The 13,048-nt window shown below is 39.3% G+C and overlaps 1 long non-coding RNA gene across 1 annotated transcript; it reads right to left on the bottom strand.

The window, feature by feature from the left end:
• Positions 1-1,880: 1,880 nt before the first annotated feature.
• On the bottom strand, positions 1,881-3,863 carry LOC131635720 (uncharacterized). Its single transcript, XR_009293853.1, has 3 exons — positions 3,337-3,863; positions 2,946-3,258; positions 1,881-2,237 (listed from the first exon to the last, which is right to left on the bottom strand). It is a non-coding gene; the product is annotated as an uncharacterized LOC131635720 (long non-coding RNA).
• Positions 3,864-13,048: the final 9,185 nt, after the last annotated feature.

The raw sequence follows: 13,048 nt of genomic DNA, 5'->3' as shown, positions 1-13,048 counted from the left end.
TTTTTTAAAAAAAAATTTCCATAATTCGGAAGTGCATCTCCGAAAACACCTCATGGGGGGTGTCTTCGGAGATGAACTTCCGAAAACACCTCATGGGTGAATTCGGAAGTTCATTTCCGAATTATGCAGAAACTGTGTTTTTTTTTATGTTTTTTCTTAAACAGTCTCGCATTTTAATTAAACGCAAACGCCAAATAAAATAAGCGACATATAAACAGAAAATACTATGTCGATAAATAAAATCCAAATAATATATACAAGCCGAACCAAATAGTAATAGTGTGCGCAAGATACAATCCGAAAACAAAAACTAAATAAACCCGACCACTACTGGGTGTGCCTAACCCTCTCACCCTGAGCCCTCCTCTGCCGCCTGTACCCCGCCGCACGACCCGCATCAGTGACGATCGTCTCCATCACGACGACTGCATCTGGACCGCCCTGAAGAACGACACCCCGATCCAAGGCGTCCCGCCCAAGCATCGCTATCCGTTGACAGATCGACAGGAGATCAATGGCGTGGTCATCGATACCGGACCATGATGCCGGTCCCGCATGACAACCAGCCTGAATATAGAGCAATGCCGTCAACACATCATTCTTCCTGATGCACAAACTCTTCCGAGTGAAGATACTGAAACCAGTCTTCGTCCAACTCCGTCTCAGAGCCGTCAGTGTTGGTCACAACCCTCACACCTGAGGACTGAGCCTGCGTGTTCGAGCCAGGAGCCCCTTGAAAACATGAAACGGACCCGACATAGACTTTCTTCATCTTTGCTCCCTTAACTCCACGAGAACAAAAATCCTTGAAAACTTTCTTCCCTTCAGCGCCTCCCATTTCTGCAGAAAATTGAAGAAGAAGAGGCCCAGAAGACCTCCTTTTATAGGAAAAGAAAAGGAATAAAAGGCATATGGGAACTAACAAAAGCATTAAATAGCTATAAAACCCTTGGAAAGCAGCGCGCACGCTGCCCAAAGAGTCAAAACGCATGCGCATAAAATTCAAAAAACGAGGCAAACAAAAGCGTTGAAAATAAAGTAAAGTAAATTCAAATTAAGAAACATCGAGCACACAGCCCGAAAATGTGCCCGACTAACGACCATGAAGGCCGAGCCGGTAGATATCTTTACAAAGCAAAAATGGGGGGCATTCCCCCCCAAAATACAAGCCAAAATCACAAATGGTGCGCAGGCCAAAATCTTAACAAAAACTCAAACACCTTCCTCCATCTGGGTCTCCTCAGCCTCCTAAGCTGCAGATTCCTCCCCGCCGACCGTGAAATCTGGAGAGACGATCTAATCACCCTCCACTCGGTGATAAGGGCCGGTATCCTCGCGTTGCACCCTAAAATTTGCCCATCTAATTTTACTTCTAACTAGCTTAAGTTTTGCATTCTATACATATCTTCATTAGGTCATCTTACATGTCATGCATTCATTCATTAAGAAAATTATTGGTTCATTAAATCAGTGGTGATGGATTAAAGGTGTCAGTTAGATCATGGTTTATCTCCATATTCCTTCAGTAATCAAGAGAATCTTTCTTGTGGAGTTTGGACACAACTGTTTGGTGCAATATTTAGTGAATTCATTAGGACGAGGTTGCTAGCTTACGACGAGTCTTGTGAAATTGAGATCCTTATGGCATTTGTTTGAATAGAAAGAAATTAAGCACCTTTTGGTTATTGCTACGTTTTGGCAAGAGAAGACCTTTGGAAGTTATTCACAACTTTGACTTTTGACTAAAGTCAAGTTGACCTGTATCTTTGATCATCATTCCAATTGGGTTTTATTCATTCAAGATTGCACATTGAAAAGAAAAAAGGAGAAAGTTCAATTCAGTAACCATTCAAAATCACTACAATGTCAACTCTGTTACATCAGTAATATACCATGTCTCCATTACAAAATGCATTCATTATAATCTCCCAAACTTCATTACAATTTCATTACAAAAACCAAATTCAATCCATTACAAGGTATTGTTACATCTACATCACATTACAAAGTATGGTGTTCCTAACCCTAAACTTCACCATGAGTATATTCCTTCAAGCTTTCATCCATCATCCTCTGCCCATCCTCACAAATATATCTACTGCAAGTTAATTAAAGAAAGAAAAATAGCAGCAAACAAGAGTTGAAGCTAGCATTCATCGTTGCACTATAACCGAACCGGTCCGCAAAAATTCTGCTCCTACATCACAAGCAATAGTTATTCCAAACCTGCAACACCCCTGCAACATACAAATCACACATTCAGTCATAACATATTCAAATACACCAATTTTAAAACAGCTCAGCCATACACCATCATAAATCCGCAACTGTCCTAATTGATTCTCAAACCATATCATTAACCTTTAACCAATTTCTAACCTATTAACAGTAGCCATGTCCATTACTCACACTCCTACCATTTTCAGACATAATATAACACACATTCTGAAATCATTTCTAACAATAATCAAGCTTATCATTATCCTAACTACATAGTCTTGCTACTTTCATAACCCATTAATACTAAGAACTTCAGACACCTACAACTCCATAAATTCAAACTCAGTTTTTTTAGCTTTTTCAAAATAGTTCCCTTTCATCACCTCAGTGCCTAATAACTTCAAAACCAAACCTACCTCATTAGACAGTTATAACTGTCCTAACCGATTTTTAACAAACCACTTAACAGGTCCATTAATTTCTAACAGAACTATAACCATCCCCTAACAGATTTTTAACCATTGCATAACTACCAAAACAGAAACAACATTTTCTCTAACCGAATCCTAACTGTCACATAGCAAACTTAAAACAGAATAACTAACTTACTAACAGTTCCAACTAACTTTTAAACCTAACCACCAAACAGTTACTAACTAACTCCTAACTAACAGCTATCAGAAAAATCAGAAAATAAAAGAAGGAAGATCAGAAGAGTAACTAACCTTTTCAGACTCAATCTCCACCTTCAGTTCCATAACAGATCCTTCAATCTAAGGGCTCAAAATCCTTCTGCCCTAAATGATTCTCTTCCCCCAACCAACCTCTATATAACAAAACCTTCTTCATTCTTCTGAGCTTCGGGAACCATTTTTCTTCACCATTTTTCTACACCCATTCTCCATCTGCATCTTCTTCGTCAACTTCCGATCTCATAAACCTCCCTCCTTCAATCTCCAATCCTTTCAATCTCCATCTCTTCCCTCGCTGAAGCTCTCTTGATTCTCCAATCTTCATCTCACTTCACCCTTCAATTCTCTGCAACAGAAAGAGGAGAGAACAAAAAATCATCACAACAAAAACGCAGCTGGGATTCAGAAAAGAAGGGATCGATACCTGTAACAAATTTGAACAAAGTCCAGGTCCTCAATGGTGCAAATCTCTTCTCCACACGTTGATTATCGAAGAATCGCTCCTAATCAATCTCCATAGCTGCTTCTCGTTTATTCATCTTCAAGAATCTTATCTGCATCAATAATCGAATCATCACCTCCACGCGCCTTCTTCAATATTAATCTTCAATAATCTCTGTAACTCCTTTCAATCTTCACAACTTGCGAATTCCGGCGTGCCTCTGGTATTTTCTTTTCCATTTGAGCATCTCGAAGAATCGGCACCGCCAGTAAGCTTCCGTTCTCCTTCATTACTCATCATTTTTCTCGTGGTACTATTATGTGTGAAGCGAATTGAGACAAAGAGATCGAAAATGGAATCGAGAGAAGAAAGTAGAATGTAGGTCGGGGACGTGAGAGATCGAGACGGCGAGGGAGAGCGATCGCTCGGAGAAGAATTTCTCCGGCGCCGCTGTGAGGTAGGAGAGTCTGAGGGAGTAGAATGGGGAACGTCATAAGATTACCCTAATCTCCCCTTTCTTCCTTTTAATTAATGTTAGGATTAATCACGTTTAATTATACTAATTAGTCTTAATTGAATTAATAGATATAATTAGAGAACGACATAATGATTAAATTGAGGTTAATTAGATATCAATAATCTAAGTCTGAAAACAATCTCTTGGGCCGAATTCGCATCCTTGCCCTTGGCCCGCGCACCATTTTTGATAGTTCTGAAACAACAACAGAAAAAAACTCATCTTTGGACCATGAACGAATTTCTTAACACACCCCCTAGGCCCATATCCTTTTCTTTGCTTGGATGAGAAGCTGTGAACAAAAACCATAACATTGGGCCTGAATTTTTCTTTGCAACCCCTGACCCGAGCCCATAGTTCTTTTGGTAGACAATTTCTGAAACAATAATAAAAATAGTGTTGTGGGCCAAGCTTTCTAGGCCCTGCGCCCTAACTACTCTTCACACCCATAAAATCAGTATACACCCCCTGTTCAGGTTTAAATTAGTTTTTTTCCTATTCCTTTTAGGTAATAAAAATACTAATTTTCTACCATCATTTTTAGACTTTGACATGATTTTTGACATATAAAAATGGTCATAAAAAAATATAAGTTTTTTAGGCTAATCATTTTAAATTCTTTTGTTTGATTAGAATTCTTGTTTTTGTCATATAAAAATCAATATAAAAATAGTAGTATTTTACTTCATTTTTGTACTATGTTTTTGACTTGCTACTTCATGCTTGTATATAATTTTGTACCATTGTATCCTTACTCAATTTTGCTCATGTATCTTACTTATGATTTCTAATTGTGACTTAACTTTCATGTTCCTTTATTCCTAACCTTTAGGTAGAAACCATGATAACATTAGGACTTAGAAGTTCCCATTTCAATATTAGGCTAGTTTTCATTTAGGCTAGTTTCTTTTCCTTTTCAACTTTAAAACACTTAACAAATGCTTGATTTTAATTCCCTTAAAAGATACAAAGAAAACACCTTAAAAAATGACTAATAAATGCTTGACTAACAAAAAGGGAAATAGAAACTCTCGTCTCCCTTGCTTAAGGGAATCACTTGAGTGAAAATTCCCAATCATAAAAGACACAAACCAAAGAGTAACTCGAGTCTCCCTTGCTTAAGGGTTTCACTCGAAACACTCAAACTCTCTTCTCTCTCTTGCCTTCAGGGCATTCTTTCTCCTAAACGGACATGTTGCTTCCTTTTGATCGCAGACTGGTAACACATAAAACTCCACTCAACGAGCTGCTATCCTGATGCTAGATTGCGAATGTAACTCCGTCCACTAAAAAACACAAAAACAAACAAAAATATTGAGCCGAACTACGGCGCTCTGATTCCTGAAAAGGATACGTAGGCATTAGGTCGCGGGGCCTAAGCGAGCACAACTATTTATAAACCTTTTTTTCCCGTATTTCCTTTTCTTTCTTTTGCATGCATTCCCTTAGCATTAAGCTTTAGATTTATAAGTAACACACCCTTTAGATAACAACAAACATAGGTGGATACCATCGAGTACGATGGGCGTGAGGGGTGCTAGTACCTTCCCCTTGCATAACCGACTCCCGTACCCTATCTCTGGTCGAAAGACCTCATTCTTACTCATCTTAGGTTTTCTGATATTCCTTTCCCTCTTTGGGATAAATATATTGGTGGCGACTCTGTTCATTTTCGCGAGCGTGCGACACCTCGGTTACCAAATCCACCCCAGGATTCTTCAACTTAATTAGGGCCATAGCGGAATTGTAGGTATCCTCGGCAGCAGCCACGCAGTCTCCTCCCAAAACCCGTATGTACTGGATTAGATCTGCCCGGGTCAATAGAGTCTTCTCCTCCTCCGTCTCGTCCTTAGAAGGGGCCAAAGACCGATGATCAGTGCATTTTAATGCACATTCCTTTATGTTTGTACTTACGCATTTCTATGGTTTGGTTTTTTTATTTTTCTATTTTATTATGTTTTTATATTTTAATTTATTCTTATTGTTATTTGATTTTCGTATTTAATTTTCAGCTTTAGCAGTCTGCACAGAAACGATCATAACTGGAGTTCCAAAAGCCTGATTGAGGCGTTCTAATAATCGACGGAAAGCTAAGAGAAAGAGCTACAATTCTTATGTTGGAGTCGAAGTCAGAATCGGAGTGTAGAAGGGCCAGAAAATTCGTTGAAGTGGCAGCACTAGGTTTAGTTAAGTTTCGGGTCAATTAGTTTTGGGTCTGGGTCGTCTGTTTGACCCAGTTGGATTGTAAAACGGGTTGTGCTATTGTCCCTTAGGTTAGCAGCCACGGTACTGTAGCAAGGCATCTTCCATTCACGAAATTTTAAGAGCTTTCACGATTCGCTATGGAGAACTAAACCTTCCGGACGAATTTACTGTATTCAGGTTCAATACTTTGAGATTGTTATAACTACAAATAGAATTCTATTCCTTTCAATAATATTATATGATCATTGTTTGCTTAATTCAATTTCCTTATAATATTGTTGATTAAATTTGAATTGATACATGTTCTTGACTTTTGATCGCAATTCGACTCTGCTTAACCGTTGAATTGCGATATCTTTAACCGTATGCTTAATCCGACAATAGGAATATATATCTTACGATGTCGATCACGCTTGTTGAATGATATTGTGTTCAAATAGGATAGAGATCGTAGTTGTATCAATCGATGATAAGTAGAACCCGAAGCAGTGAATTCGTTTGCCTTTTAATCACTTATTTCAAAACAGCTTATTTTCAGAATCACTTTTGATAATCATTTTTTTCGATCAAACCAAACCCCCCCTAAATCGATTTATCTTTTAGTTAATAAAAATCAAGAATCCTTGCGATACGACTCGAGCCATTGTCGCTGTACTACGTTTTACAAAATACTCGTTTTTGACCCGCGCGCGACAACAGATCAAATTGGCGCCGTTGCCGGGGACACTTCGGTCCTCAAAGGACTGCGAGAAAAGTCCTTGATTCAGGTTTCTATTGGCCAACTATTTTTAAGGATGCTTTTGAGACTTACCGCACTTGTAAAGAGTGCTAGATAGCAGGTACAAACATCACTCGCAAGAGTGAAATGCCTCAGCAGCCTATGCTTTTCTGTGAGGTATTTGATGTATGGGGAATTGATTTCATGGGTCCTTTTCCTGTATCATTTGGTTTCCTTTACATTTTACTTGCTGTTGATTATGTTTCAAAGTGGGTGGAAGCTACCCCCACTAGGACTAATGATTCTCGAGTAGTTGCAGATTTTGTCAGGTCTAATATCTTTTGCAGGTTTGGAATACCGCGAGCTATCATAAGTGACCAAGGCACTCATTTCTGTAACCGCACCATGGAAGCTTTGCTTCGAAAGTATGGAGTTGTGCACAGAGTCTCTACTGCATATCACCCACAGACTAATGGGAAAGCTGAGATCTCAAACAGGGAGATCAAACAGGTTTTAGAGAAAATGGTGCAACCAAACAGGAAAGACTGGAGCCGTTGTCTAGAAGACGCACTTTGGGCTCAAAGGACAGCTTTCAAGACACCCATTGGGATGTCTCCTTATCGACTTGTTTTTGGTAAGGCATGTCATCTTCCTGTTGAGATAGAACACCGTGCTTATTGGGCGGTGAAGAGTTGTAATTTGGAGATGCAACAAGCAGGTATTGAAAGAAAACTCCAATTGCAACAGTTGGAAGAGCTTAGACTAGAGGCTTATGAAAGCTCTAAGATTTATAAAGAGAAAACTAAGCACTTCCATGATAAAATGATTTCTAGGAAGGAATTTTCTGTGGGCCAACAGGTTTTATTGTTTAACTCCCGCCTTAAGCTTATGGCTGAGAAACTTCGATCCAAATGGATTGGCCCCTTTGTTGTTACTGATGTTTTCCCTCATGGTGCAGTAGAAATAAAAAGTGCAGGTACTGACAAAGTCTTCAAGGTTAACGGGCAGCGGCTGAAGTTATTCCATGAAAGTCCGGTGCCTGAAGATGTCAGCATAGAGGAGCTTTCTTTGGAAGCACCTGACTACACTGCAACTTGATCAGGGAGTCTTTCTTTCCTTCTCTCTACTTTATTAGTAACGTCCTTTCATTGAGGGCAATGCTTAGTTTAAGTGTGGGGGAGGGAATCGTGTGTTTTGTTTGTTTTTGTTAGTATTTTGTTTAATTTCAATCAATAAAAAAATGCATCTTCTTGAAAGTTTTAGGCTACAGACTGATTTGAGTCGAGTTTGCGGAGACTTGGGAAAAATTCACAAGATCAGTATCGTTCTAACACCGTAAGTCTCCTACATATGGAAATTGATTTGAATTTGTTATTATGTTTTAGCCTTAAATTCTCATTCTCTAACAGCTCTTGAGTAGTTTATTTCAGCAGTCGGCACCATCTCTCACACACTTTACGCAGGGAAGCCGATGAATATAAGTAAATGTTCCAAAAAAAAGAAAAAAAAGAAAGAAAAAGAGAATACACCTTCTAAGTTTGGTGACCCTCACCCGGTCACTTAACCCAACGTTTGTGTAATCTTCAAAAAAAAAAGGTTTTCAAAACTCTTTGTTAGTTGGTTCAGCGGTTTCTGGTGCTGAACTTGGTAGGGAGGATTACGGTCCGATCCCCCGCAACTACATATGAGTAAGCAAAGGGTTATGCCACACAAGTACCGGAACCCCGTGCAAAAGGATCAGAGTCACTAACCGGTTGTCCTGCTATAAGTGTGTGGAGATAACGGGCTTAATGTGATTGCGCCTGAATGAAAAAGAGCAAAAAGGATGAGTAAGTTAGGCTATGGTATAATAATATGATTTGAATTGGTTTGTGTATTTAGGAGGCTTATGTCTACATAACTGTGGTTAGTGTTCTTACGATGTCCTTTATGTGCAAGATTAGTACCTGTCGATGCAAACTTACCCGAAGAAGATTTGTAGCCTAGGATGAGTAACTGTTGATGTATTTCTGCTTTCTTTTCATTTTGCTCGGAGTGCAAAAGTTCAAGTGTGGGGGAATTTGATCAGTGCATTTTGATGCACATTCCTTTATGTTTGTACTTAGGCATTTCTATGGTTTGGTTTGTTTATTTTTCTATTTTATTATGTTTTTATATTTTAATTTATTCTTATTGTTATTTGATTTTCGTATTTAATTTTCAGCTTTAGCAGTCTGCACGGAAACGATCATAACTGGAGTTCCAGGAGTCCGATTGAGGCGTTCTAGTAATCAAAGGAAAGCTAAGAGAAAGAGCTACAATTCTTATGTTGGAGTCGAAGTCAGAATCGGACTGTAGAAGGGCAAGAAAATTCGTTGAAGTGGCAGCACTAGGTTTAGTTAAGTTTCGGGTCAATTAGTTTTGGGCCTGGGTCGTCTGTTTGACCCAGTTGGATTGTAAAACGGGTTGTGCTATTGTCCCTTAGGTTAGCAGCCGCGGTACTGTAGCAAGGCATCTTCCATTCACGAAATTTTGAGAGCTTTCACGATTCGCTATGGAGAACTAAACCTTCCGGACGAATTTACTGTATTCAGGTTCAATACTTTGAGATTGTTATAACTACAAATAGAATTCTATTCCTTTCAATAATATTATATGATCATTGTTTGCTTAATTAGATTTCCTTATAATATTGTTGATTAAATTTGAATTGATACATGTTCTTGACTTTTGATCGCAATTCGACTCTGCTTAACCGTTGAATTGCGATATCTTTAACCGTATGCTTAATCCGGCAATAGGAATATATATCTTACGATGTCGATCACGCTTGTTGAATGATATTGTGTTCAAATAGGATAGAAATCGTAGTTGTATCAATCGATGATAAGTAGAACCCGAAGCAGTGAATTCGTTTGCCTTTTAATCACTTATTTCAAAACAGCTTATTTTCAGAATCACTTTTGATAATCATTTTTTTCGATCAAACCAAACCCCCCTAAATCGATTTAGCTTTTAGTTAATAAAAATCAAGAATCCTTGCGATACGACTCGAGCCATTGTCGTTGTACTACGTTTTACAAAATACTCGTTTTTGACCCGCGCGCGACAACGGATCAAATTGGCGCCGTTGCCGGGGACACTTCGGTCCTCAAAGGACTGCGAGAAAAGTCCTTGATTCAGGTTTCTATTGGCCAACTATTTTTAAGGATGCTTTTAAGACTTACCGCACTTGTAAAAAGTGCTAGATAGCAGGTACAAACATCACTCTGTTGGCTGGAGATTTCGTTTGGGAAGATTAACCTTCGAAAGCTTGAGTTCGAAGAATGATGGTTACTGAAGACCATCTTTGAAGATTTAAGAATGGCTACTGACGGCCATGTTTCAAGAGAAATGTCTAAGTTGGAACGAAAGAGAGGAGTGTTAATGCTAGCACAAAAGGCACTTTTTGCCAAGACTTAGACAATTCGCGGAAAATTGCATGAAGTACTGAAGCTTAATGTATTTCCGCAGCAATTTCGAATATAGCTATACTGCCACGCGTCGAAAAGGACTCGAGCGGGAAGATTTGAATTGCGAAACGGTTTCCATAAACTACACATCAACAGATGGCGTCCCCAGGGTTCTCGTGGATAACGTGGCATTAGATTATTGTACGACCGTTAGGGTCGAATTTAGTATAAATAGGAGTCTTAATGATAGGATTTCGTGTGTTCATTTTGTACAAATTACTCACATATCGCTCAAGTATCAAGTGTTAAGAGAAAGAGTTCGCTGAGAAATGTACGTATGACACCACCAATTTGAATACATGTGTATTTGCTTTTATCAAATGCCTTTTAATTTCTTCATTTCTCTTTCCCTGTTTATGCTTTTACTTTCAAAGTCATTTAATTTCCATGTACTTTAATTTTCTTGCAATTTACAATTTCGTAATTTACATGTTTTCTCTTATTACGATTTATGTTTCGAAATTACACTAACTTATGCAATTAGCGTTGTATCGAATGATTAACTATTTGAACATAAGTTTCTTGAAATCAAAACAAACAGGTATGAACCAAATCACATCAATAAACCTTTTGTTTGACTATGTCCTAGGATCAATCTAGTCGATCCTGCGAGTAACCAAATCATATTTATTATAGTTTGGAAGACTAGCGGTTGTTTACCGGAAATCACCGTAAACAAATTGGCACGCCCAGTGGGACAGTGTCAAACTAAGTGTTATTAATTGATTGTTTTGTTTTGTCTAGAAATTGTCAAGACCTTGTATGAACCTTAGGAACGGTAAATTAACCAACAGTGTAAAACCAGTTCCTAAACGAAGGTACAACAAGAAAATGGTCGTAACGACCAGTGCAGGGGGCGAGGAAAATCCCCCACAAGGATCAGGAACAGCAGCGTCAAACGCGACGAATTTTTCGACATCCACTCAAAGAGCGCATGCCATACCGGTTTCAACAGGATCAGAGCCAGCGGGTAGTTCGCAAACCATGGTCAGAAATACTTCCACATCAACTGGGACTATCCCAATTTCAGTATCGACTACCGCTCCTCTGTCTGTAAGTGCAAGCGAGATACCACCCGTATCGACGAACGCTGCAAATCATTTTTCTACCCCAGGACCTTCATTCACTGTAGATGGTTGGAGACCAAATATGCAATACGGGATGCCATATTCGTATATGGCAGGACTACGAGGAGCAGGACCTACATACACTACAACCAACCCAGCGGCGTTTTCACCGAACGTGGGTTCAGCAGGTCGAAGCGCACACAATATTGGTGCGTCAACTCTGATTCCCCCTATGACCACGAGTACTCAAGCAGCATTCCGACAAGAAATGGATGCAAGTAACCAGGACATGGTAGGACTCCTTTCTAGAGAGTTAGGAACCATCTTCGATCCAATAGTAACAAGCATTACTAGATCTAGCCAGGATAGCGCGGAAACATACCAAAGGTTATCGTCACAATTGGGACGAATGGCGGATTTTTTAGGAGTCCCACAAGAAAGACGAAGGAATAGCCAATCAACCAACCAAGAAGAAGATCCAATTGTCCGACAAATTCGAAATATAGAACCCCCACCAAGGCCAAATCCAATGGGACAGAACCCAATGGTCGAAATGGGAACTCAAATCGAAACAGCGGAGACTGGCCAACAGGCTATCCCTCGACAACAGCCCAGAGTAGTTATGGTAGAGAGAGATGAACATCCTGACGCAGTTGTCCATAGAGTCAGGAGAAATGATTTGGCGACAGAAAATAATCTTACTGCCATGATAGAAAGAATAATGGCTAATAACGGTTTAAATACTGGATTTCGACGTCCAAATTATACATCTCCCATACCTGAATACATCATGCAAAGTGAGTTGCCAAGGGGCATTAAGGTGCCCAAATTCACCAAGTTTGCAGGGGATACTAATGAATCAACGGTGGAGCATATAGCCAGATATTTGACGGAGGCAGGAACGTTAGCAGGAAACGAGGATCTAAGGATCAAGTATTTCCCTAGTTCATTAACCAAGAACGCTTTCGTCTGGTTTACTACCCTACCCCCAAATTCCATAGATACATGGACACAACTAGAAAGATTGTTCCACGAACAATTTTACATGGGTCAAACAAAGATAAGTTTGAAAGAATTGGCTAGTATTAAAAGGAAGTTTACAGAGCCTATTGATGATTACCTAAACAGGTTCCGTTTGCTGAAATCGAGATGTTTCACAGTCGTCCCAGAACACGAATTAGTCGAAATAGCCGCTGGTGGTTTAGACTATTCGATTAGAAAGAAATTAGATACCCAATATTTAAGAGACATGGCCCAATTGGCAGATAGGGTTCGACAGGTCGAACGACTGAAAGCAGAGAAGGCTAAAGTAAACAAAAGTTACAAAAAAGAAAGAATATCCTACGTTGAAGTCGAAGACACTGATAGCGAAAACTTTGATGACCCATATGGCATAGAGGAGGTCGAGATAGACCTAGCTGAATTAAAAGAAGCGCCGCCTTATGCTTGCAAATTACTTACCCCTGCTAACGGGAAGAATCCAGTAGAAAATGATAAAAGCGATAGATTCCCTAAGAAAACTTATACATTTGATGTCACCAAGTGTGACGAAATATTCGATTTGTTAGTAAAAGATGGCCAAATGATAGTACCTCCTAACTCTAAAATTCCTCCGTTAGAACAACGGAAGAAGCGAGGTTTTTGTAAATATCATGGTTTTTTAGGCCATAAGACCTCACAATGTTTTCTTTTCAGG

This window comes from Vicia villosa, unplaced genomic scaffold (assembly GCF_029867415.1).
Source record: "Vicia villosa cultivar HV-30 ecotype Madison, WI unplaced genomic scaffold, Vvil1.0 ctg.001537F_1_1, whole genome shotgun sequence".
In the NCBI taxonomy this organism is placed as follows: domain Eukaryota; kingdom Viridiplantae; phylum Streptophyta; class Magnoliopsida; order Fabales; family Fabaceae; genus Vicia; species Vicia villosa.
The sequence above is the reverse complement of the archived record's forward strand: the minus strand, read 5'-3'. Positions and strand labels throughout refer to the sequence as shown.